The sequence below is a fragment of the Staurois parvus genome, unplaced genomic scaffold, assembly GCF_062004578.1.
Source record: "Staurois parvus isolate SC_StPar_1 unplaced genomic scaffold, SC_StPar_1.0 ptg000025l, whole genome shotgun sequence".
Lineage (NCBI taxonomy): Eukaryota > Metazoa > Chordata > Amphibia > Anura > Ranidae > Staurois > Staurois parvus.
Window position 1 is genome coordinate 11,216,688 of NW_028317821.1, and position 17,982 is coordinate 11,234,669.

A 17,982-nucleotide genomic window follows, 5' to 3' on the forward strand; every position below is an offset into this window, starting at 1 on the left:
GTGTAACAGCCGTACGTGAAATTTGCACATCTCCGTCAGAGTTTCCGTGCATTCCCCACAATGTCAGTTCTTCATCTCCTGGAGTGTGAGTTGACAAGGAGTACTTGAAAACCCTTGCTTGAAGCTTTTAGGTGAGCTGGTTATCTTGTCCCACACAGGGAAATTTTCACTGCAGACCCTATGTGAGTTGAGCAGCAAAACCTGCTGCCTATTGCTCTAAGTGTTTAGATATACTTACTTTCTGGACCCAAAGGCAATGGGAATGTGGACTTTGGCTCTCCTGCCTAGTCAGCTGACCTGGAAAACCTGAAGACCATTGGTGTATATCTTCAGCTGAGCTGTTGAGAAACAGGTGTAGAAAAGCTAGAGCTGACGTATATGACTCACAGTTTCTTGGCAGTAGCGGCTGTTTTGAGAATGTTTTAATCTGCAAGGAAGGTAAAGGAAACTCAAGCTATGAAAAAACCAGAAACAAAAAGTAACCCACGAGGTGACCAGTGCTTCCGACCTCACGTCCGAAAGCAGGCAGCCGTGGTGGGTTTCTGTAGTGTAGTGGTTATCACGTTCGCCTAACACGCGAAAGGTCCCCGGTTCGAAACCGGGCAGAAACACAATGCACCTCATTTGTGCTTTTAGCCACAGTCTACGCCGCTTTCCGCTGCTTTTTTCACCCATTGTACTTTAGCATAGACTTTCAGGTTGGAAGACACAAAAAATTCCCAAGATTAGGTTTCTGTAGTGTAGTGGTTATCACGTTTGCCTTACATGCGAAAGGTCCCCAGTTCGAAACCGGGCAGAAACACAATGCACCTCATTTGTGCTTTTAGCCACAGTCTACGCCGCTTTCCTCTGCTTTTTTCACCCATTGTACTTTAGCATAGACCTACAGCTTGGAAGACACAAAAACTAGCAATAATGGGTTTCTGTAGTGTAGTGGTTATCACGTTCGCCTCACACGCGAAAGGTCCCCGGTTCGAAACCGGGCAGAAACAATGCTTACCTTTAACTTTTTCCCGCATAGGTTGACTCAACACTTGTCCCACGCCTTTCCCGTGTAACATCCGTACGTGAAATTTGCACATCTCCGTCAGAGTTTCCGTGCATTCCCCACAATGTCAGTTCTTCATCTCCTGGAGTGTGAGTTGACAAGGAGTACTTGAAAACCCTTGCTTGAAGCTTTTAGGTGAGCTGGTTATCTTGTCCCACACAGGGAAATTTTCACTGCAGACCCTATGTGAGTTGAGCAGCAAAACCTGCTGCCTATTGCTCTAAGTGTTTAGATATACTTACTTTCTGGACCCAAAGGCAATGGGAATGTGGACTTTGGCTCTCCTGCCTAGTCAGCTGACCTGGAAAACCTGAAGACCATTGGTGTATATCTTCAGCTGAGCTGTTGAGAAACAGGTGTAGAAAAGCTAGAGCTGACGTATATGACTCACAGTTTCTTGGCAGTAGCGGCTGTTTTGAGAATGTTTTAATCTGCAAGGAAGGTAAAGGAAACTCAAGCTATGAAAAAACCAGAAACAAAAAGTAACCCACGAGGTGACCAGTGCTTCCGACCTCACGTCCGAAAGCAGGCAGCCGTGGTGGGTTTCTGTAGTGTAGTGGTTATCACGTTCGCCTAACACGCGAAAGGTCCCCGGTTCGAAACCGGGCAGAAACACAATGCACCTCGTTTGTGCTTTTAGCCACAGTCTACGCCGCTTTCCGCTGCTTTTTTCACCCATTGTACTTTAGCATAGACTTTCAGGTTGGAAGACACAAAAAAAATCCCAAGATTAGGTTTCTGTAGTGTAGTGGTTATCACGTTCGTCTTACACGCGAAAGGTCCCCGGTTCGAAACCGGGCAGAAACACAATGCACCTCATTTGTGCTTTTAGCCACAGTCTACGCCGCTTTCCTCTGCTTTTTTCACCCATTGTACTTTAGCATAGACCTACAGCTTGGAAGACACAAAAACTAGCAAGAATGGGTTTCTGTAGTGTAGTGGTTATCACGTTCGCCTCACACGCGAAAGGTCCCCGGTTCTAAACCGGGCAGAAACAATGCTTACCTTTAACTTTTTCCCGCATAGGTTGACTCAACACTTGTCCCACGCCTTTCCCGTGTAACAGCCGTACGTGAAATTTGCACATCTCCGTCAGAGTTTCCGTGCATTCCCCACAATGTCAGTTCTTCATCTCCTGGAGTGTGAGTTGACAAGGAGTACTTGAAAACCCTTGCTTGAAGCTTTTAGGTGAGCTGGTTATCTTGTCCCACACAGGGAAATTTTCACTGCAGACCCTATGTGAGTTGAGCAGCAAAACCTGCTGCCTATTGCTCTAAGTGTTTAGATATACTTACTTTCTGGACCCAAAGGCAATGGGAATGTGGACTTTGGCTCTCCTGCCTAGTCAGCTGACCTGGAAAACCTGAAGACCATTGGTGTATATCTTCAGCTGAGCTGTTGAGAAACAGGTGTAGAAAAGCTAGAGCTGACGTATATGACTCACAGTTTCTTGGCAGTAGCGGCTGTTTTGAGAATGTTTTAATCTGCAAGGAAGGTAAAGGAAACTCAAGCTATGAAAAAACCAGAAACAAAAAGTAACCCACGAGGTGACCAGTGCTTCCAACCTCACGTCCGAAAGCAGGCAGCCGTGGTGGGTTTCTGTAGTGTAGTGGTTATCACGTTCGCCTAACACGCGAAAGGTCCCCGGTTCGAAACCGGGCAGAAACACAATGCACCTCGTTTGTGCTTTTAGCCACAGTCTACGCCGCTTTCCGCTGCTTTTTTCACCCATTGTACTTTAGCATAGACTTTCAGGTTGGAAGACACAAAAAAAATCCCAAGATTAGGTTTCTGTAGTGTAGTGGTTATCACGTTCGCCTTACACGCGAAAGGTCCCCGGTTCGAAACCGGGCAGAAACACAATGCACCTCGTTTGTGCTTTTAGCCACAGTCTACGCCGCTTTCCTCTGCTTTTTTCACCCATTGTACTTTAGCATAGACCTACAGCTTGGAAGACACAAAAACTAGCAAGATAGGGTTTCTGTAGTGTAGTGGTTATCACATTCGCCTCACACGCAAAAGGTCCCCGGTTCGAAACCGGGCAGAAACAATGCTTACCTTTAACTTTTTCCCGCATAGGTTGACTCAACACTTGTCCCACGCCTTTCCCGTGTAACAGCCGTACGTGAAATTTGCACATCTCCGTCAGAGTTTCCGTGCATTCCCCACAATGTCAGTTCTTCATCTCCTGGAGTGTGAGTTGACAAGGAGTACTTGAAAACCCTTGCTTGAAGCTTTTAGGTGAGCTGGTTATCTTGTCCCACACAGGGAAATTTTCACTGCAGACCCTATGTGAGTTGAGCAGCAAAACCTGCTGCCTATTGCTCTAAGTGTTTAGATATACTTACTTTCTGGACCCAAAGGCAATGGGAATGTGGACTTTGGCTCTCCTGCCTAGTCAGCTGACCTGGAAAACCTGAAGACCATTGGTGTATATCTTCAGCTGAGCTGTTGAGAAACAGGTGTAGAAAAGCTAGAGCTGACGTATATGACTCACAGTTTCTTGGCAGTAGCGGCTGTTTTGAGAATGTTTTAATCTGCAAGGAAGGTAAAGGAAACTCAAGCTATGAAAAAACCAGAAACAAAAAGTAACCCACGAGGTGACCAGTGCTTCCGACCTCACGTCCGAAAGCAGGCAGCCGTGGTGGGTTTCTGTAGTGTAGTGGTTATCACGTTCGCCTAACACGCGAAAGGTCCCCGGTTCGAAACCGGGCAGAAACACAATGCACCTCGTTTGTGCTTTTAGCCACAGTCTACGCCGCTTTCCGCTGCTTTTTTCACCCATTGTACTTTAGCATAGACTTTCAGGTTGGAAGACACAAAAAGTTCCCAAGATTAGGTTTCTGTAGTGTAGTGGTTATCACGTTCGCCTTACACGCGAAAGGTCCCCAGTTCGAAACCGGGCAGAAACACAATGCACCTCAATTGTGCTTTTAGCCACAGTCTACGCCGCTTTCCTCTGCTTTTTTCACCCATTGTACTTTAGCATAGACCTACAGCTTGGAAGACACAAAAACTAGCAAGAATGGGTTTCTGTAGTGTAGTGGTTATCACGTTCGCCTCACACGCGAAAGGTCCCCGGTTCGAAACCGGGCAGAAACAATGCTTACCTTTAACTTTTTCCCGCATAGGTTGACTCAACACTTGTCCCACGCCTTTCCCGTGTAACAGCCGTACGTGAAATTTGCACATCTCCGTCAGAGTTTCCGTGCATTCCCCACAATGTCAGTTCTTCATCTCCTGGAGTGTGAGTTGACAAGGAGTACTTGAAAACCCTTGCTTGAAGCTTTTAGGTGAGCTGGTTATCTTGTCCCACACAGGGAAATTTTCACTGCAGACCCTATGTGAGTTGAGCAGCAAAACCTGCTGCCTATTGCTCTAAGTGTTTAGATATACTTACTTTCTGGACCCAAAGGCAATGGGAATGTGGACTTTGGCTCTCCTGCCTAGTCAGCTGACCTGGAAAACCTGAAGACCATTGGTGTATATCTTCAGCTGAGCTGTTGAGAAACAGGTGTAGAAAAGCTAGAGCTGACGTATATGACTCACAGTTTCTTGGCAGTAGCGGCTGTTTTGAGAATGTTTTAATCTGCAAGGAAGGTAAAGGAAACTCAAGCTATGAAAAAAACAGAAACAAAAAGTAACCCACGAGGTGACCAGTGCTTCCGACCTCACGTCCGAAAGCAGGCAGCTGTGGAGGGTTTCTGTAGTGTAGTGGTTATCACGTTCGCCTAACACGCGAAAGGTCCCTGGTTCGAAACCGGGCAGAAACACAATGCACCTCGTTTGTGCTTTTAGCCACAGTCTACGCCGCTTTCCGCTGCTTTTTTCACCCATTGTACTTTAGCATAGACTTTCAGGTTGGAAGACACAAAAAAAATCCCAAGATTAGGTTTCTGTAGTGTAGTGGTTATCACGTTTGCCTTACACGCGAAAGGTCCCCGGTTCGAAACCGGGCAGAAACACAATGCACCTCATTTGTGCTTTTAGCCACAGTCTACGCCGCTTTCCTCTGCTTTTTTCACCCATTGTACTTTAGCATAGACCTACAGCTTGGAAGACACAAAAACTAGCAAGAATGGGTTTCTGTAGTGTAGTGGTTATCACGTTCGCCTCACACGCGAAAGGTCCCCGGTTCTAAACCGGGCAGAAACAATGCTTACCATTAACTTTTTCCCGCATAGGTTGACTCAACACTTGTCCCACGCCTTTCCCGTGTAACAGCCGTACGTGAAATTTGAACATCTCCGTCAGAGTTTCCGTGCATTCCCCACAATGTCAGTTCTTCATCTCCTGGAGTGTGAGTTGACAAGGAGTACTTGAAAACCCTTGCTTGAAGCTTTTAGGTGAGCTGGTTATCTTGTCCCACACAGGGAAATTTTCACTGCAGACCCTATGTGAGTTGAGCAGCAAAACCTGCTGCCTATTGCTCTAAGTGTTTAGATATACTTACTTTCTGGACCCAAAGGCAATGGGAATGTGGACTTTGGCTCTCCTGCCTAGTCAGCTGACCTGGAAAACCTGAAGACCATTGGTGTATATCTTCAGCTGAGCTGTTGAGAAACAGGTGTAGAAAAGCTAGAGCTGACGTATATGACTCACAGTTTCTTGGCAGTAGCGGCTGTTTTGAGAATGTTTTAATCTGCAAGGAAGGTAAAGGAAACTCAAGCTATGAAAAAACCAGAAACAAAAAGTAACCCACGAGGTGACCAGTGCTTCCGACCTCACGTCCGAAAGCAGGCAGCCGTGGTGGGTTTCTGTAGTGTAGTGGTTATCACGTTCGCCTAACACGCGAAAGGTCCCCGGTTCGAAACCGGGCAGAAACACAATGCACCTCGTTTGTGCTTTTAGCCACAGTCTACGCCGCTTTCCGCTGCTTTTTTCACCCATTGTACTTTAGCATAGACTTTCAGGTTGGAAGACACAAAAAAAATCCCAAGATTAGGTTTCTGTAGTGTAGTGGTTATCACGTTCGCCTTACACGCGAAAGGTCCCCGGTTCGAAACCGGGCAGAAACACAATGCACCTCGTTTGTGCTTTTAGCCACAGTCTACGCCGCTTTCCTCTGCTTTTTTCACCCATTGTACTTTAGCATAGACCTACAGCTTGGAAGACACAAAAACTAGCAAGATAGGGTTTCTGTAGTGTAGTGGTTATCACATTCGCCTCACACGCGAAAGGTCCCCGGTTCGAAACCGGGCAGAAACAATGCTTACCTTTAACTTTTTCCCGCATAGGTTGACTCAACACTTGTCCCACGCCTTTCCCGTGTAACAGCCGTACGTGAAATTTGCACATCTCCGTCAGAGTTTCCGTGCATTCCCCACAATGTCAGTTCTTCATCTCCTGGAGTGTGAGTTGACAAGGAGTACTTGAAAACCCTTGCTTGAAGCTTTTAGGTGAGCTGGTTATCTTGTCCCACACAGGGAAATTTTCACTGCAGACCCTATGTGAGTTGAGCAGCAAAACCTGCTGCCTATTGCTCTAAGTGTTTAGATATACTTACTTTCTGGACCCAAAGGCAATGGGAATGTGGACTTTGGCTCTCCTGCCTAGTCAGCTGACCTGGAAAACCTGAAGACCATTGGTGTATATCTTCAGCTGAGCTGTTGAGAAACAGGTGTAGAAAAGCTAGAGCTGACGTATATGACTCACAGTTTCTTGGCAGTAGCGGCTGTTTTGAGAATGTTTTAATCTGCAAGGAAGGTAAAGGAAACTCAAGCTATGAAAAAACCAGAAACAAAAAGTAACCCACGAGGTGACCAGTGCTTCCGACCTCACATCCGAAAGCAGGCAGCCGTGGTGGGTTTCTGTAGTGTAGTGGTTATCACGTTCGCCTAACACGCGAAAGGTCCCCGGTTCGAAACCGGGCAGAAACACAATGCACCTCATTTGTTCTTTTAGCCACAGTCTGCGCCGCTTTCCGCTACTTTTTTCACCCATTGTACTTTAGCATAGACTTTCAGGTTGGAAGACACGAAAAAAATCCCAAGATTAGGTGTCTGTAGTGTAGTGGTTATCACGTTCGCCTTACACGCGAAAGGTCCCCGGTTCGAAACCGGGCAGAAACACAATGCACCTCGTTTGTGATTTTAGCCACAGTCTACGCCGCTTTCCTCTGATTTTTTCACCCATTGTACTTTAGCATAGACCTACAGCTTGGAAGACACAAAAACTAGCAAGAAAGGGTTTCTGTAGTGTAGTGGTTATCACGTTCGCCTCACACGCGAAAGGTCCCCGGTTCAAAACCGGGCAGAAACAATGCTTACCTTTAACTTTTTCCCGCATAGGTTGACTCAACACTTGTCCCACGCCTTTCCCGTGTAACAGCCGTACGTGAAATTTGCACATCTCCGTCAGAGATTCCGTGCATTCCCCACAATGTCAGTTCTTCATCTCCTGGAGTGTGAGTTGACAAGGAGTACTTGAAAACCCTTGCTTGAAGCTTTTAGGTGAGCTGGTTATCTTGTCCCACACAGGGAAATTTTCACTGCAGACCCTATGTGAGTTGAGCAGCAAAACCTGCTGCCTATTGCTCTAAGTGTTTAGATATACTTACTTTCTGGACCCAAAGGCAATGGGAATGTGGACTTTGGCTCTCCTGCCTAGTCAGCTGACCTGGAAAACCTGAAGACCATTGGTGTATATCTTCAGCTGAGCTGTTGAGAAACAGGTGTAGAAAAGCTAGAGCTGACGTATATGACTCACAGTTTCTTGGCAGTAGCGGCTGTTTTGAGAATGTTTTAATCTGCAAGGAAGGTAAAGGAAACTCAAGCTATGAAAAAAACAGAAACAAAAAGTAACCCACGAGGTGACCAGTGCTTCCGACCTCACGTCCGAAAGCAGGCAGCCGTGGTGGGTTTCTGTAGTGTAGTGGTTATCACGTTCGCCTAACACGCGAAAGGTCCCCGGTTCGAAACCGGGCAGAAACACAATGCACCTCATTTGTGCTTTTAGCCACAGTCTACGCCGCTTTCCGCTGCTTTTTTCACCCATTGTACTTTAGCATAGACTTTCAGGTTGGAAGACACAAAAAATTCCCAAGATTAGGTTTCTGTAGTGTAGTGGTTATCACGTTCGCCTTACATGCGAAAGGTCCCCAGTTCGAAACCGGGCAGAAACACAATGCACCTCATTTGTGCTTTTAGCCACAGTCTACGCCGCTTTCCTCTGCTTTTTTCACCCATTGTACTTTAGCATAGACCTACAGCTTGGAAGACACAAAAACTAGCAATAATGGGTTTCTGTAGTGTAGTGGTTATCACGTTCGCCTCACACGCGAAAGGTCCCCGGTTCGAAACCGGGCAGAAACAATGCTTACCTTTAACTTTTTCCCGCATAGGTTGACTCAACACTTGTCCCACGCCTTTCCCGTGTAACATCCGTACGTGAAATTTGCACATCTCCGTCAGAGTTTCCGTGCATTCCCCACAATGTCAGTTCTTCATCTCCTGGAGTGTGAGTTGACAAGGAGTACTTGAAAACCCTTGCTTGAAGCTTTTAGGTGAGCTGGTTATCTTGTCCCACACAGGGAAATTTTCACTGCAGACCCTATGTGAGTTGAGCAGCAAAACCTGCTGCCTATTGCTCTAAGTGTTTAGATATACTTACTTTCTGGACCCAAAGGCAATGGGAATGTGGACTTTGGCTCTCCTGCCTAGTCAGCTGACCTGGAAAACCTGAAGACCATTGGTGTATATCTTCAGCTGAGCTGTTGAGAAACAGGTGTAGAAAAGCTAGAGCTGACGTATATGACTCACAGTTTCTTGGCAGTAGCGGCTGTTTTGAGAATGTTTTAATCTGCAAGGAAGGTAAAGGAAACTCAAGCTATGAAAAAACCAGAAACAAAAAGTAACCCACGAGGTGACCAGTGCTTCCGACCTCACGTCCGAAAGCAGGCAGCCATGGTGGGTTTCTGTAGTGTAGTGGTTATCACGTTCGCCTAACACGCGAAAGGTCCCCGGTTCGAAACCGGGCAGAAACACAATGCACCTCGTTTGTGCTTTTAGCCACAGTCTACGCCGCTTTCCGCTGCTTTTTTCACCCATTGTACTTTAGCATAGACTTTCAGGTTGGAAGACACAAAAAAAATCCCAAGATTAGGTTTCTGTAGTGTAGTGGTTATCACGTTCGTCTTACACGCGAAAGGTCCCCGGTTCGAAACCGGGCAGAAACACAATGCACCTCATTTGTGCTTTTAGCCACAGTCTACGCCGCTTTCCTCTGCTTTTTTCACCCATTGTACTTTAGCATAGACCTACAGCTTGGAAGACACAAAAACTAGCAAGAATGGGTTTCTGTAGTGTAGTGGTTATCACGTTCGCCTCACACGCGAAAGGTCCCCGGTTCTAAACCGGGCAGAAACAATGCTTACCTTTAACTTTTTCCCGCATAGGTTGACTCAACACTTGTCCCACGCCTTTCCCGTGTAACAGCCGTACGTGAAATTTGCACATCTCCGTCAGAGTTTCCGTGCATTCCCCACAATGTCAGTTCTTCATCTCCTGGAGTGTGAGTTGACAAGGAGTACTTGAAAACCCTTGCTTGAAGCTTTTAGGTGAGCTGGTTATCTTGTCCCACACAGGGAAATTTTCACTGCAGACCCTATGTGAGTTGAGCAGCAAAACCTGCTGCCTATTGCTCTAAGTGTTTAGATATACTTACTTTCTGGACCCAAAGGCAATGGGAATGTGGACTTTGGCTCTCCTGCCTAGTCAGCTGACCTGGAAAACCTGAAGACCATTGGTGTATATCTTCAGCTGAGCTGTTGAGAAACAGGTGTAGAAAAGCTAGAGCTGACGTATATGACTCACAGTTTCTTGGCAGTAGCGGCTGTTTTGAGAATGTTTTAATCTGCAAGGAAGGTAAAGGAAACTCAAGCTATGAAAAAACCAGAAACAAAAAGTAACCCACGAGGTGACCAGTGCTTCCAACCTCACGTCCGAAAGCAGGCAGCTGTGGTGGGTTTCTGTAGTGTAGTGGTTATCACGTTCGCCTAACACGCGAAAGGTCCCCGGTTCGAAACCGGGCAGAAACACAATGCACCTCGTTTGTGCTTTTAGCCACAGTCTACGCCGCTTTCCGCTGCTTTTTTCACCCATTGTACTTTAGCATAGACTTTCAGGTTGGAAGACACGAAAAAAATCCCAAGATTAGGTTTCTGTAGTGTAGTGGTTATCACGTTCGCCTTACACGCGAAAGGTCCCCGGTTCGAAACCGGGCAGAAACCCAATGCACCTCGTTTGTGCTTTTAGCCACAGTCTACGCCGCTTTCCTCTGCTTTTTTCACCCATTGTACTTTAGCATAGACCTACAGCTTGGAAGACACAAAAACTAGCAAGATAGGGTTTCTGTAGTGTAGTGGTTATCACATTCGCCTCACACGCAAAAGGTCCCCGGTTCGAAACCGGGCAGAAACAATGCTTACCTTTAACTTTTTCCCGCATAGGTTGACTCAACACTTGTCCCACGCCTTTCCCGTGTAACAGCCGTACGTGAAATTTGCACATCTCCGTCAGAGTTTCCGTGCATTCCCCACAATGTCAGTTCTTCATCTCCTGGAGTGTGAGTTGACAAGGAGTACTTGAAAACCCTTGCTTGAAGCTTTTAGGTGAGCTGGTTATCTTGTCCCACACAGGGAAATTTTCACTGCAGACCCTATGTGAGTTGAGCAGCAAAACCTGCTGCCTATTGCTCTAAGTGTTTAGATATACTTACTTTCTGGACCCAAAGGCAATGGGAATGTGGACTTTGGCTCTCCTGCCTAGTCAGCTGACCTGGAAAACCTGAAGACCATTGGTGTATATCTTCAGCTGAGCTGTTGAGAAACAGGTGTAGAAAAGCTAGAGCTGACGTATATGACTCACAGTTTCTTGGCAGTAGCGGCTGTTTTGAGAATGTTTTAATCTGCAAGGAAGGTAAAGGAAACTCAAGCTATGAAAAAACCAGAAACAAAAAGTAACCCACGAGGTGACCAGTGCTTCCGACCTCACGTCCGAAAGCAGGCAGCCGTGGTGGGTTTCTGTAGTGTAGTGGTTATCACGTTCGCCTAACACGCGAAAGGTCCCCGGTTCGAAACCGGGCAGAAACACAATGCACCTCATTTGTGCTTTTAGCCACAGTCTACGCCGCTTTCCGCTGCTTTTTTCACCCATTGTACTTTAGCATAGACTTTCAGGTTGGAAGACACAAAAAGTTCCCAAGATTAGGTTTCTGTAGTGTAGTGGTTATCACGTTCGCCTTACACGCGAAAGGTCCCCAGTTCGAAACCGGGCAGAAACACAATGCACCTCAATTGTGCTTTTAGCCACAGTCTACGCCGCTTTCCTCTGCTTTTTTCACCCATTGTACTTTAGCATAGACCTACAGCTTGGAAGACACAAAAACTAGCAAGAATGGGTTTCTGTAGTGTAGTGGTTATCACGTTCGCCTCACACGCGAAAGGTCCCCGGTTCTAAACCGGGCAGAAACAATGCTTACCTTTAACTTTTTCCCGCATAGGTTGACTCAACACTTGTCCCACGCCTTTCCCGTGTAACAGCCGTACGTGAAATTTGCACATCTCCGTCAGAGTTTCCGTGCATTCCCCACAATGTCAGTTCTTCATCTCCTGGAGTGTGAGTTGACAAGGAGTACTTGAAAACCCTTGCTTGAAGCTTTTAGGTGAGCTGGTTATCTTGTCCCACACAGGGAAATTTTCACTGCAGACCCTATGTGAGTTGAGCAGCAAAACCTGCTGCCTATTGCTCTAAGTGTTTAGATATACTTACTTTCTGGACCCAAAGGCAATGGGAATGTGGACTTTGGCTCTCCTGCCTAGTCAGCTGACCTGGAAAACCTGAAGACCATTGGTGTATATCTTCAGCTGAGCTGTTGAGAAACAGGTGTAGAAAAGCTAGAGCTGACGTATATGACTCACAGTTTCTTGGCAGTAGCGGCTGTTTTGAGAATGTTTTAATCTGCAAGGAAGGTAAAGGAAACTCAAGCTATGAAAAAACCAGAAACAAAAAGTAACCCACGAGGTGACCAGTGCTTCCGACCTCACGTCCGAAAGCAGGCAGCTGTGGAGGGTTTCTGTAGTGTAGTGGTTATCACGTTCGCCTAACACGCGAAAGGTCCCTGGTTCGAAACCGGGCAGAAACACAATGCACCTCGTTTGTGCTTTTAGCCACAGTCTACGCCGCTTTCCGCTGCTTTTTTCACCCATTGTACTTTAGCATAGACTTTCAGGTTGGAAGACACAAAAAAAATCCCAAGATTAGGTTTCTGTAGTGTAGTGGTTATCACGTTTGCCTTACACGCGAAAGGTCCCCGGTTCGAAACCGGGCAGAAACACAATGCACCTCATTTGTGCTTTTAGCCACAGTCTACGCCGCTTTCCTCTGCTTCTTTCACCCATTGTACTTTAGCATAGACCTACAGCTTGGAAGACACAAAAACTAGCAAGATAGGGTTTCTGTAGTGTAGTGGTTATCACATTCGCCTCACACGCGAAAGGTCCCCGGTTCGAAACCGGGCAGAAACAATGCTTACCTTTAACTTTTTCCCGCATAGGTTGACTCAACACTTGTCCCACGCCTTTCCCGTGTAACAGCCGTACGTGAAATTTGTACATCTCCGTCAGAGTTTCCGTGCATTCCCCACAATGTCAGTTCTTCATCTCCTGGAGTGTGAGTTGACAAGGAGTACTTGAAAACCCTTGCTTGAAGCTTTTAGGTGAGCTGGTTATCTTGTCCCACACAGGGAAATTTTCACTGCAGACCCTATGTGAGTTGAGCAGCAAAACCTGCTGCCTATTGCTCTAAGTGTTTAGATATACTTACTTTCTGGACCCAAAGGCAATGGGAATGTGGACTTTGGCTCTCCTGCCTAGTCAGCTGACCTGGAAAACCTGAAGACCATTGGTGTATATCTTCAGCTGAGCTGTTGAGAAACAGGTGTAGAAAAGCTAGAGCTGACGTATATGACTCACAGTTTCTTGGCAGTAGCGGCTGTTTTGAGAATGTTTTAATCTGCAAGGAAGGTAAAGGAAACTCAAGCTATGAAAAAACCAGAAACAAAAAGTAACCCACGAGGTGACCAGTGCTTCCGACCTCACGTCCGAAAGCAGGCAGCCGTGGTGGGTTTCTGTAGTGTAGTGGTTATCACGTTCGCCTAACACGCGAAAGGTCCCCGGTTCGAAACCGGGCAGAAACACAATGCACCTCGTTTGTGCTTTTAGCCACAGTCTACGCCGCTTTCCGCTGCTTTTTTCACCCATTGTACTTTAGCATAGACTTTCAGGTTGGAAGACACAAAAAAAATCCCAAGATTAGGTTTCTGTAGTGTAGTGGTTATCACGTTCGCCTTACACGCGAAAGGTCCCCGGTTCGAAACCGGGCAGAAACACAATGCACCTCATTTGTGCTTTTAGCCACAGTCTACGCCGCTTTCCTCTGCTTTTTTCACCCATTGTACTTTAGCATAGACCTACAGCTTGGAAGACACAAAAACTAGCAAGAATGGGTTTCTGTAGTGTAGTGGTTATCACGTTCGCCTCACACGCGAAAGGTCCCCGGTTCTAAACCGGGCAGAAACAATGCTTACCTTTAACTTTTTCCCGCATAGGTTGACTCAACACTTGTCCCACGCCTTTCCCGTGTAACAGCCGTACGTGAAATTTGCACATCTCCGTCAGAGTTTCCGTGCATTCCCCACAATGTCAGTTCTTCATCTCCTGGAGTGTGAGTTGACAAGGAGTACTTGAAAACCCTTGCTTGAAGCTTTTAGGTGAGCTGGTTATCTTGTCCCACACAGGGAAATTTTCACTGCAGACCCTATGTGAGTTGAGCAGCAAAACCTGCTGCCTATTGCTCTAAGTGTTTAGATATACTTACTTTCTGGACCCAAAGGCAATGGGAATGTGGACTTTGGCTCTTCTGCCTAGTCAGCTGACCTGGAAAACCTGAAGACCATTGGTGTATATCTTCAGCTGAGCTGTTGAGAAACAGGTGTAGAAAAGCTAGAGCTGACGTATATGACTCACAGTTTCTTGGCAGTAGCGGCTGTTTTGAGAATGTTTTAATCTGCAAGGAAGGTAAAGGAAACTCAAGCTATGAAAAAACCAGAAACAAAAAGTAACCCACGAGGTGACCAGTGCTTCCGACCTCACGTCCGAAAGCAGGCAGCCGTGGTGGGTTTCTGTAGTGTAGTGGTTATCACGTTCGCCTAACACGCGAAAGGTCCCCGGTTCGAAACCGGGCAGGAACACAATGCACCTCATTTGTGCTTTTAGCCACAGTCTACGCCGCTTTCCGCTGCTTTTTTCACCCATTGTACTTTAGCATAGACTTTCAGGTTGGAAGACACAAAAAAATCCCAAGATTAGGTTTCTGTAGTGTAGTGGTTATCACGTTCGCCTTACACGCGAAAGGTCCCCAGTTCGAAACCGGGCAGAAACACAATGCACCTCATTTGTGCTTTTAGCCACAGTCTACGCCGCTTTCCTCTGCTTTTTTCACCCATTGTACTTTAGCATAGACCTACAGCTTGGAAGACACAAAAACTAGCAAGAATGGGTTTCTGTAGTGTAGTGGTTATCACATTCGCCTCACACGCGAAAGGTCCCCGGTTCGAAACCGGGCAGAAACAATGCTTACCTTTAACTTTTTCCCGCATAGGTTGACTCAACACTTGTCCCACGCCTTTCCCGTGTAACAGCCGTACGTGAAATTTGCACATCTCCGTCAGAGTTTCCGTGCATTCCCCACAATGTCAGTTCTTCATCTCCTGGAGTGTGAGTTGACAAGGAGTACTTGAAAACCCTTGCTTGAAGCTTTTAGGTGAGCTGGTTATCTTGTCCCACACAGGGAAATTTTCACTGCAGACCCTATGTGAGTTGAGCAGCAAAACCTGCTGCCTATTGCTCTAAGTGTTTAGATATACTTACTTTCTGGACCCAAAGGCAATGGGAATGTGGACTTTGGCTCTCCTGCCTAGTCAGCTGACCTGGAAAACCTGAAGACCATTGGTGTATATCTTCAGCTGAGCTGTTGAGAAACAGGTGTAGAAAAGCTAGAGCTGACGTATATGACTCACAGTTTCTTGGCAGTAGCGGCTGTTTTGAGAATGTTTTAATCTGCAAGGAAGGTAAAGGAAACTCAAGCTATGAAAAAACCAGAAACAAAAAGTAACCCACGAGGTGACCAGTGCTTCCGACCTCACGTCCGAAAGCAGGCAGCCGTGGTGGGTTTCTGTAGTGTAGTGGTTATCACGTTCGCCTAACACGCGAAAGGTCCCCGGTTCGAAACCGGGCAGAAACACAATGCACCTCGTTTGTGCTTTTAGCCACAGTCTACGCCGCTTTCCGCTGCTTTTTTCACCCATTGTACTTTAGCATAGACTTTCAGGTTGGAAGACACAAAAAAAATCCCAAGATTAGGTTTCTGTAGTGTAGTGGTTATCACGTTCGCCTTACACGCGAAAGGTCCCCGGTTCGAAACCGGGCAGAAACACAATGCACCTCATTTGTGCTTTTAGCCACAGTCTACGCCGCTTTCCTCTGCTTTTTTCACCCATTGTACTTTAGCATAGACCTACAGCTTGGAAGACACAAAAACTAGCAAGAATGGGTTTCTGTAGTGTAGTGGTTATCACGTTCGCCTCACACGCGAAAGGTCCCCGGTTCTAAACCGGGCAGAAACAATGCTTACCTTTAACTTTTTCCCGCATAGGTTGACTCAACACTTGTCCCACGCCTTTCCCGTGTAACAGCCGTACGTGAAATTTGCACATCTCCGTCAGAGTTTCCGTGCATTCCCCACAATGTCAGTTCTTCATCTCCTGGAGTGTGAGTTGACAAGGAGTACTTGAAAACCCTTGCTTGAAGCTTTTAGGTGAGCTGGTTATCTTGTCCCACACAGGGAAATTTTCACTGCAGACCCTATGTGAGTTGAGCAGCAAAACCTGCTGCCTATTGCTCTAAGTGTTTAGATATACTTACTTTCTGGACCCAAAGGCAATGGGAATGTGGACTTTGGCTCTCCTGCCTAGTCAGCTGACCTGGAAAACCTGAAGACCATTGGTGTATATCTTCAGCTGAGCTGTTGAGAAACAGGTGTAGAAAAGCTAGAGCTGACGTATATGACTCACAGTTTCTTGGCAGTAGCGGCTGTTTTGAGAATGTTTTAATCTGCAAGGAAGGTAAAGGAAACTCAAGCTATGAAAAAACCAGAAACAAAAAGTAACCCACAAGGTGACCAGTGCTTCCGACCTAACGTCCGAAAGCAGGCAGCCGTGGTGGGTTTCTGTAGTGTAGTGGTTATCACGTTCGCCTAACACGCGAAAGGTCCCCGGTTCGAAACCGGGCAGGAACACAATGCACCTCATTTGTGCTTTTAGCCACAGTCTACGCCGCTTTCCGCTGCTTTTTTCACCCATTGTACTTTAGCATAGACTTTCAGGTTGGAAGACACAAAAAAATCCCAAGATTAGGTTTCTGTAGTGTAGTGGTTATCACGTTCGCCTTACACGCGAAAGGTCCCCAGTTCGAAACCGGGCAGAAACACAATGCACCTCATTTGTGCTTTTAGCCACAGTCTACGCCGCTTTCCTCTGCTTTTTTCACCCATTGTACTTTAGCATAGACCTACAGCTTGGAAGACACAAAAACTAGCAAGAATGGGTTTCTGTAGTGTCGTGGTTATCACGTTCGCCTCACACGCGAAAGGTCCCCGGTTCGAAACCGGGCAGAAACAATGCTTACCTTTAACTTTTTCCCGCATAGGTTGACTCAACACTTGTCCCACGCCTTTCCCGTGTAACAGCCGTACGTGAAATTTGCACATCTCCGTCAGAGTTTCCGTGCATTCCCCACAATGTCAGTTCTTCATCTCCTGGAGTGTGAGTTGACAAGGAGTACTTGAAAACCCTTGCTTGAAGCTTTTAGGTGAGCTGGTTATCTTGTCCCACACAGGGAAATTTTCACTGCAGACCCTATGTGAGTTGAGCAGCAAAACCTGCTGCCTATTGCTCTAAGTGTTTAGATATACTTACTTTCTGGACCCAAAGGCAATGGGAATGTGGACTTTGGCTCTCCTGCCTAGTCAGCTGACCTGGAAAACCTGAAGACCATTGGTGTATATCTTCAGCTGAGCTGTTGAGAAACAGGTGTAGAAAAGCTAGAGCTGACGTATATGACTCACAGTTTCTTGGCAGTAGCGGCTGTTTTGAGAATGTTTTAATCTGCAAGGAAGGTAAAGGAAACTCAAGCTATGAAAAAACCAGAAACAAAAAGTAACCCACGAGGTGACCAGTGCTTCCGACCTCACGTCCGAAAGCAGGCAGCCGTGGTGGGTTTCTGTAGTGTAGTGGTTATCACGTTCGCCTAACACGCGAAAGGTCCCCGGTTCGAAACCGGGCAGAAACACAATGCACCTCGTTTGTGCTTTTAGCCACAGTCTACGCCGCTTTCCGCTGCTTTTTTCACCCATTGTACTTTAGCATAGACTTTCAGGTTGGAAGACACAAAAAAAATCCCAAGATTAGGTTTCTGTAGTGTAGTGGTTATCACGTTCGCCTTACATGCGAAAGGTCCCCGGTTCGAAACCGGGCAGAAACACAATGCACCTCATTTGTGCTTTTAGCCACAGTCTACGCCGCTTTCCTCTGCTTTTTTCACCCATTGTACTTTAGCATAGACCTACAGCTTGGAAGACACAAAAACTAGCAAGAATGGGTTTCTGTAGTGTAGTGGTTATCACGTTCGCCTCACACGCGAAAGGTCCCCGGTTCTAAACCGGGCAGAAACAATGCTTACCTTTAACTTTTTCCCGCATAGGTTGACTCAACACTTGTCCCACGCCTTTCCCGTGTAACAGCCGTACGTGAAATTTGCACATCTCCGTCAGAGTTTCCGTGCATTCCCCACAATGTCAGTTCTTCATCTCCTGGAGTGT

The 17,982-nt window shown here is 46.6% G+C and overlaps 51 non-coding genes across 51 annotated transcripts; all 51 read left to right on the top strand.

Moving 5' to 3' along the window:
* The first annotated feature begins 538 nt into the window (after positions 1–538).
* TRNAV-AAC (transfer RNA valine (anticodon AAC)) lies at positions 539–611 on the top strand. The gene has a single exon. It is a non-coding gene; the product is annotated as a tRNA-Val (tRNA).
* A 118-nt stretch (positions 612–729) lies between these two features.
* Positions 730–802, top strand: TRNAV-UAC (transfer RNA valine (anticodon UAC)). The gene has a single exon. It is a non-coding gene; the product is annotated as a tRNA-Val (tRNA).
* A 117-nt stretch (positions 803–919) lies between these two features.
* Positions 920–992, top strand: TRNAV-CAC (transfer RNA valine (anticodon CAC)). The gene has a single exon. It is a non-coding gene; the product is annotated as a tRNA-Val (tRNA).
* A 598-nt stretch (positions 993–1,590) lies between these two features.
* On the top strand, positions 1,591–1,663 carry TRNAV-AAC (transfer RNA valine (anticodon AAC)). The gene has a single exon. It is a non-coding gene; the product is annotated as a tRNA-Val (tRNA).
* A 119-nt stretch (positions 1,664–1,782) lies between these two features.
* TRNAV-UAC (transfer RNA valine (anticodon UAC)) lies at positions 1,783–1,855 on the top strand. Its single transcript has one exon. It is a non-coding gene; the product is annotated as a tRNA-Val (tRNA).
* Positions 1,856–1,972: 117 nt separating this feature from the next.
* Positions 1,973–2,045, top strand: TRNAV-CAC (transfer RNA valine (anticodon CAC)). The gene has a single exon. It is a non-coding gene; the product is annotated as a tRNA-Val (tRNA).
* A 598-nt stretch (positions 2,046–2,643) lies between these two features.
* On the top strand, positions 2,644–2,716 carry TRNAV-AAC (transfer RNA valine (anticodon AAC)). Its single transcript has one exon. It is a non-coding gene; the product is annotated as a tRNA-Val (tRNA).
* Positions 2,717–2,835: 119 nt separating this feature from the next.
* Positions 2,836–2,908, top strand: TRNAV-UAC (transfer RNA valine (anticodon UAC)). The gene has a single exon. It is a non-coding gene; the product is annotated as a tRNA-Val (tRNA).
* A 117-nt stretch (positions 2,909–3,025) lies between these two features.
* On the top strand, positions 3,026–3,098 carry TRNAV-CAC (transfer RNA valine (anticodon CAC)). Its single transcript has one exon. It is a non-coding gene; the product is annotated as a tRNA-Val (tRNA).
* A 598-nt stretch (positions 3,099–3,696) lies between these two features.
* Positions 3,697–3,769, top strand: TRNAV-AAC (transfer RNA valine (anticodon AAC)). The gene has a single exon. It is a non-coding gene; the product is annotated as a tRNA-Val (tRNA).
* Positions 3,770–3,887: 118 nt separating this feature from the next.
* Positions 3,888–3,960, top strand: TRNAV-UAC (transfer RNA valine (anticodon UAC)). Its single transcript has one exon. It is a non-coding gene; the product is annotated as a tRNA-Val (tRNA).
* Positions 3,961–4,077: 117 nt separating this feature from the next.
* On the top strand, positions 4,078–4,150 carry TRNAV-CAC (transfer RNA valine (anticodon CAC)). Its single transcript has one exon. It is a non-coding gene; the product is annotated as a tRNA-Val (tRNA).
* A 598-nt stretch (positions 4,151–4,748) lies between these two features.
* On the top strand, positions 4,749–4,821 carry TRNAV-AAC (transfer RNA valine (anticodon AAC)). The gene has a single exon. It is a non-coding gene; the product is annotated as a tRNA-Val (tRNA).
* A 119-nt stretch (positions 4,822–4,940) lies between these two features.
* Positions 4,941–5,013, top strand: TRNAV-UAC (transfer RNA valine (anticodon UAC)). The gene has a single exon. It is a non-coding gene; the product is annotated as a tRNA-Val (tRNA).
* A 117-nt stretch (positions 5,014–5,130) lies between these two features.
* TRNAV-CAC (transfer RNA valine (anticodon CAC)) lies at positions 5,131–5,203 on the top strand. The gene has a single exon. It is a non-coding gene; the product is annotated as a tRNA-Val (tRNA).
* A 598-nt stretch (positions 5,204–5,801) lies between these two features.
* On the top strand, positions 5,802–5,874 carry TRNAV-AAC (transfer RNA valine (anticodon AAC)). The gene has a single exon. It is a non-coding gene; the product is annotated as a tRNA-Val (tRNA).
* A 119-nt stretch (positions 5,875–5,993) lies between these two features.
* TRNAV-UAC (transfer RNA valine (anticodon UAC)) lies at positions 5,994–6,066 on the top strand. Its single transcript has one exon. It is a non-coding gene; the product is annotated as a tRNA-Val (tRNA).
* A 117-nt stretch (positions 6,067–6,183) lies between these two features.
* TRNAV-CAC (transfer RNA valine (anticodon CAC)) lies at positions 6,184–6,256 on the top strand. Its single transcript has one exon. It is a non-coding gene; the product is annotated as a tRNA-Val (tRNA).
* Positions 6,257–6,854: 598 nt separating this feature from the next.
* Positions 6,855–6,927, top strand: TRNAV-AAC (transfer RNA valine (anticodon AAC)). Its single transcript has one exon. It is a non-coding gene; the product is annotated as a tRNA-Val (tRNA).
* A 119-nt stretch (positions 6,928–7,046) lies between these two features.
* On the top strand, positions 7,047–7,119 carry TRNAV-UAC (transfer RNA valine (anticodon UAC)). The gene has a single exon. It is a non-coding gene; the product is annotated as a tRNA-Val (tRNA).
* Positions 7,120–7,236: 117 nt separating this feature from the next.
* On the top strand, positions 7,237–7,309 carry TRNAV-CAC (transfer RNA valine (anticodon CAC)). The gene has a single exon. It is a non-coding gene; the product is annotated as a tRNA-Val (tRNA).
* Positions 7,310–7,907: 598 nt separating this feature from the next.
* On the top strand, positions 7,908–7,980 carry TRNAV-AAC (transfer RNA valine (anticodon AAC)). The gene has a single exon. It is a non-coding gene; the product is annotated as a tRNA-Val (tRNA).
* A 118-nt stretch (positions 7,981–8,098) lies between these two features.
* Positions 8,099–8,171, top strand: TRNAV-UAC (transfer RNA valine (anticodon UAC)). Its single transcript has one exon. It is a non-coding gene; the product is annotated as a tRNA-Val (tRNA).
* Positions 8,172–8,288: 117 nt separating this feature from the next.
* TRNAV-CAC (transfer RNA valine (anticodon CAC)) lies at positions 8,289–8,361 on the top strand. Its single transcript has one exon. It is a non-coding gene; the product is annotated as a tRNA-Val (tRNA).
* Positions 8,362–8,959: 598 nt separating this feature from the next.
* On the top strand, positions 8,960–9,032 carry TRNAV-AAC (transfer RNA valine (anticodon AAC)). The gene has a single exon. It is a non-coding gene; the product is annotated as a tRNA-Val (tRNA).
* A 119-nt stretch (positions 9,033–9,151) lies between these two features.
* Positions 9,152–9,224, top strand: TRNAV-UAC (transfer RNA valine (anticodon UAC)). The gene has a single exon. It is a non-coding gene; the product is annotated as a tRNA-Val (tRNA).
* Positions 9,225–9,341: 117 nt separating this feature from the next.
* Positions 9,342–9,414, top strand: TRNAV-CAC (transfer RNA valine (anticodon CAC)). Its single transcript has one exon. It is a non-coding gene; the product is annotated as a tRNA-Val (tRNA).
* A 598-nt stretch (positions 9,415–10,012) lies between these two features.
* On the top strand, positions 10,013–10,085 carry TRNAV-AAC (transfer RNA valine (anticodon AAC)). Its single transcript has one exon. It is a non-coding gene; the product is annotated as a tRNA-Val (tRNA).
* A 119-nt stretch (positions 10,086–10,204) lies between these two features.
* TRNAV-UAC (transfer RNA valine (anticodon UAC)) lies at positions 10,205–10,277 on the top strand. The gene has a single exon. It is a non-coding gene; the product is annotated as a tRNA-Val (tRNA).
* A 117-nt stretch (positions 10,278–10,394) lies between these two features.
* On the top strand, positions 10,395–10,467 carry TRNAV-CAC (transfer RNA valine (anticodon CAC)). The gene has a single exon. It is a non-coding gene; the product is annotated as a tRNA-Val (tRNA).
* Positions 10,468–11,065: 598 nt separating this feature from the next.
* Positions 11,066–11,138, top strand: TRNAV-AAC (transfer RNA valine (anticodon AAC)). Its single transcript has one exon. It is a non-coding gene; the product is annotated as a tRNA-Val (tRNA).
* A 118-nt stretch (positions 11,139–11,256) lies between these two features.
* Positions 11,257–11,329, top strand: TRNAV-UAC (transfer RNA valine (anticodon UAC)). The gene has a single exon. It is a non-coding gene; the product is annotated as a tRNA-Val (tRNA).
* A 117-nt stretch (positions 11,330–11,446) lies between these two features.
* TRNAV-CAC (transfer RNA valine (anticodon CAC)) lies at positions 11,447–11,519 on the top strand. The gene has a single exon. It is a non-coding gene; the product is annotated as a tRNA-Val (tRNA).
* A 598-nt stretch (positions 11,520–12,117) lies between these two features.
* On the top strand, positions 12,118–12,190 carry TRNAV-AAC (transfer RNA valine (anticodon AAC)). The gene has a single exon. It is a non-coding gene; the product is annotated as a tRNA-Val (tRNA).
* Positions 12,191–12,309: 119 nt separating this feature from the next.
* TRNAV-UAC (transfer RNA valine (anticodon UAC)) lies at positions 12,310–12,382 on the top strand. Its single transcript has one exon. It is a non-coding gene; the product is annotated as a tRNA-Val (tRNA).
* Positions 12,383–12,499: 117 nt separating this feature from the next.
* Positions 12,500–12,572, top strand: TRNAV-CAC (transfer RNA valine (anticodon CAC)). The gene has a single exon. It is a non-coding gene; the product is annotated as a tRNA-Val (tRNA).
* Positions 12,573–13,170: 598 nt separating this feature from the next.
* Positions 13,171–13,243, top strand: TRNAV-AAC (transfer RNA valine (anticodon AAC)). Its single transcript has one exon. It is a non-coding gene; the product is annotated as a tRNA-Val (tRNA).
* A 119-nt stretch (positions 13,244–13,362) lies between these two features.
* TRNAV-UAC (transfer RNA valine (anticodon UAC)) lies at positions 13,363–13,435 on the top strand. The gene has a single exon. It is a non-coding gene; the product is annotated as a tRNA-Val (tRNA).
* A 117-nt stretch (positions 13,436–13,552) lies between these two features.
* Positions 13,553–13,625, top strand: TRNAV-CAC (transfer RNA valine (anticodon CAC)). The gene has a single exon. It is a non-coding gene; the product is annotated as a tRNA-Val (tRNA).
* Positions 13,626–14,223: 598 nt separating this feature from the next.
* TRNAV-AAC (transfer RNA valine (anticodon AAC)) lies at positions 14,224–14,296 on the top strand. Its single transcript has one exon. It is a non-coding gene; the product is annotated as a tRNA-Val (tRNA).
* A 118-nt stretch (positions 14,297–14,414) lies between these two features.
* On the top strand, positions 14,415–14,487 carry TRNAV-UAC (transfer RNA valine (anticodon UAC)). Its single transcript has one exon. It is a non-coding gene; the product is annotated as a tRNA-Val (tRNA).
* Positions 14,488–14,604: 117 nt separating this feature from the next.
* TRNAV-CAC (transfer RNA valine (anticodon CAC)) lies at positions 14,605–14,677 on the top strand. The gene has a single exon. It is a non-coding gene; the product is annotated as a tRNA-Val (tRNA).
* A 598-nt stretch (positions 14,678–15,275) lies between these two features.
* TRNAV-AAC (transfer RNA valine (anticodon AAC)) lies at positions 15,276–15,348 on the top strand. Its single transcript has one exon. It is a non-coding gene; the product is annotated as a tRNA-Val (tRNA).
* Positions 15,349–15,467: 119 nt separating this feature from the next.
* On the top strand, positions 15,468–15,540 carry TRNAV-UAC (transfer RNA valine (anticodon UAC)). Its single transcript has one exon. It is a non-coding gene; the product is annotated as a tRNA-Val (tRNA).
* A 117-nt stretch (positions 15,541–15,657) lies between these two features.
* TRNAV-CAC (transfer RNA valine (anticodon CAC)) lies at positions 15,658–15,730 on the top strand. Its single transcript has one exon. It is a non-coding gene; the product is annotated as a tRNA-Val (tRNA).
* A 598-nt stretch (positions 15,731–16,328) lies between these two features.
* Positions 16,329–16,401, top strand: TRNAV-AAC (transfer RNA valine (anticodon AAC)). The gene has a single exon. It is a non-coding gene; the product is annotated as a tRNA-Val (tRNA).
* A 118-nt stretch (positions 16,402–16,519) lies between these two features.
* TRNAV-UAC (transfer RNA valine (anticodon UAC)) lies at positions 16,520–16,592 on the top strand. The gene has a single exon. It is a non-coding gene; the product is annotated as a tRNA-Val (tRNA).
* Positions 16,593–16,709: 117 nt separating this feature from the next.
* TRNAV-CAC (transfer RNA valine (anticodon CAC)) lies at positions 16,710–16,782 on the top strand. The gene has a single exon. It is a non-coding gene; the product is annotated as a tRNA-Val (tRNA).
* Positions 16,783–17,380: 598 nt separating this feature from the next.
* On the top strand, positions 17,381–17,453 carry TRNAV-AAC (transfer RNA valine (anticodon AAC)). The gene has a single exon. It is a non-coding gene; the product is annotated as a tRNA-Val (tRNA).
* A 119-nt stretch (positions 17,454–17,572) lies between these two features.
* On the top strand, positions 17,573–17,645 carry TRNAV-UAC (transfer RNA valine (anticodon UAC)). Its single transcript has one exon. It is a non-coding gene; the product is annotated as a tRNA-Val (tRNA).
* A 117-nt stretch (positions 17,646–17,762) lies between these two features.
* TRNAV-CAC (transfer RNA valine (anticodon CAC)) lies at positions 17,763–17,835 on the top strand. The gene has a single exon. It is a non-coding gene; the product is annotated as a tRNA-Val (tRNA).
* Positions 17,836–17,982: the final 147 nt, after the last annotated feature.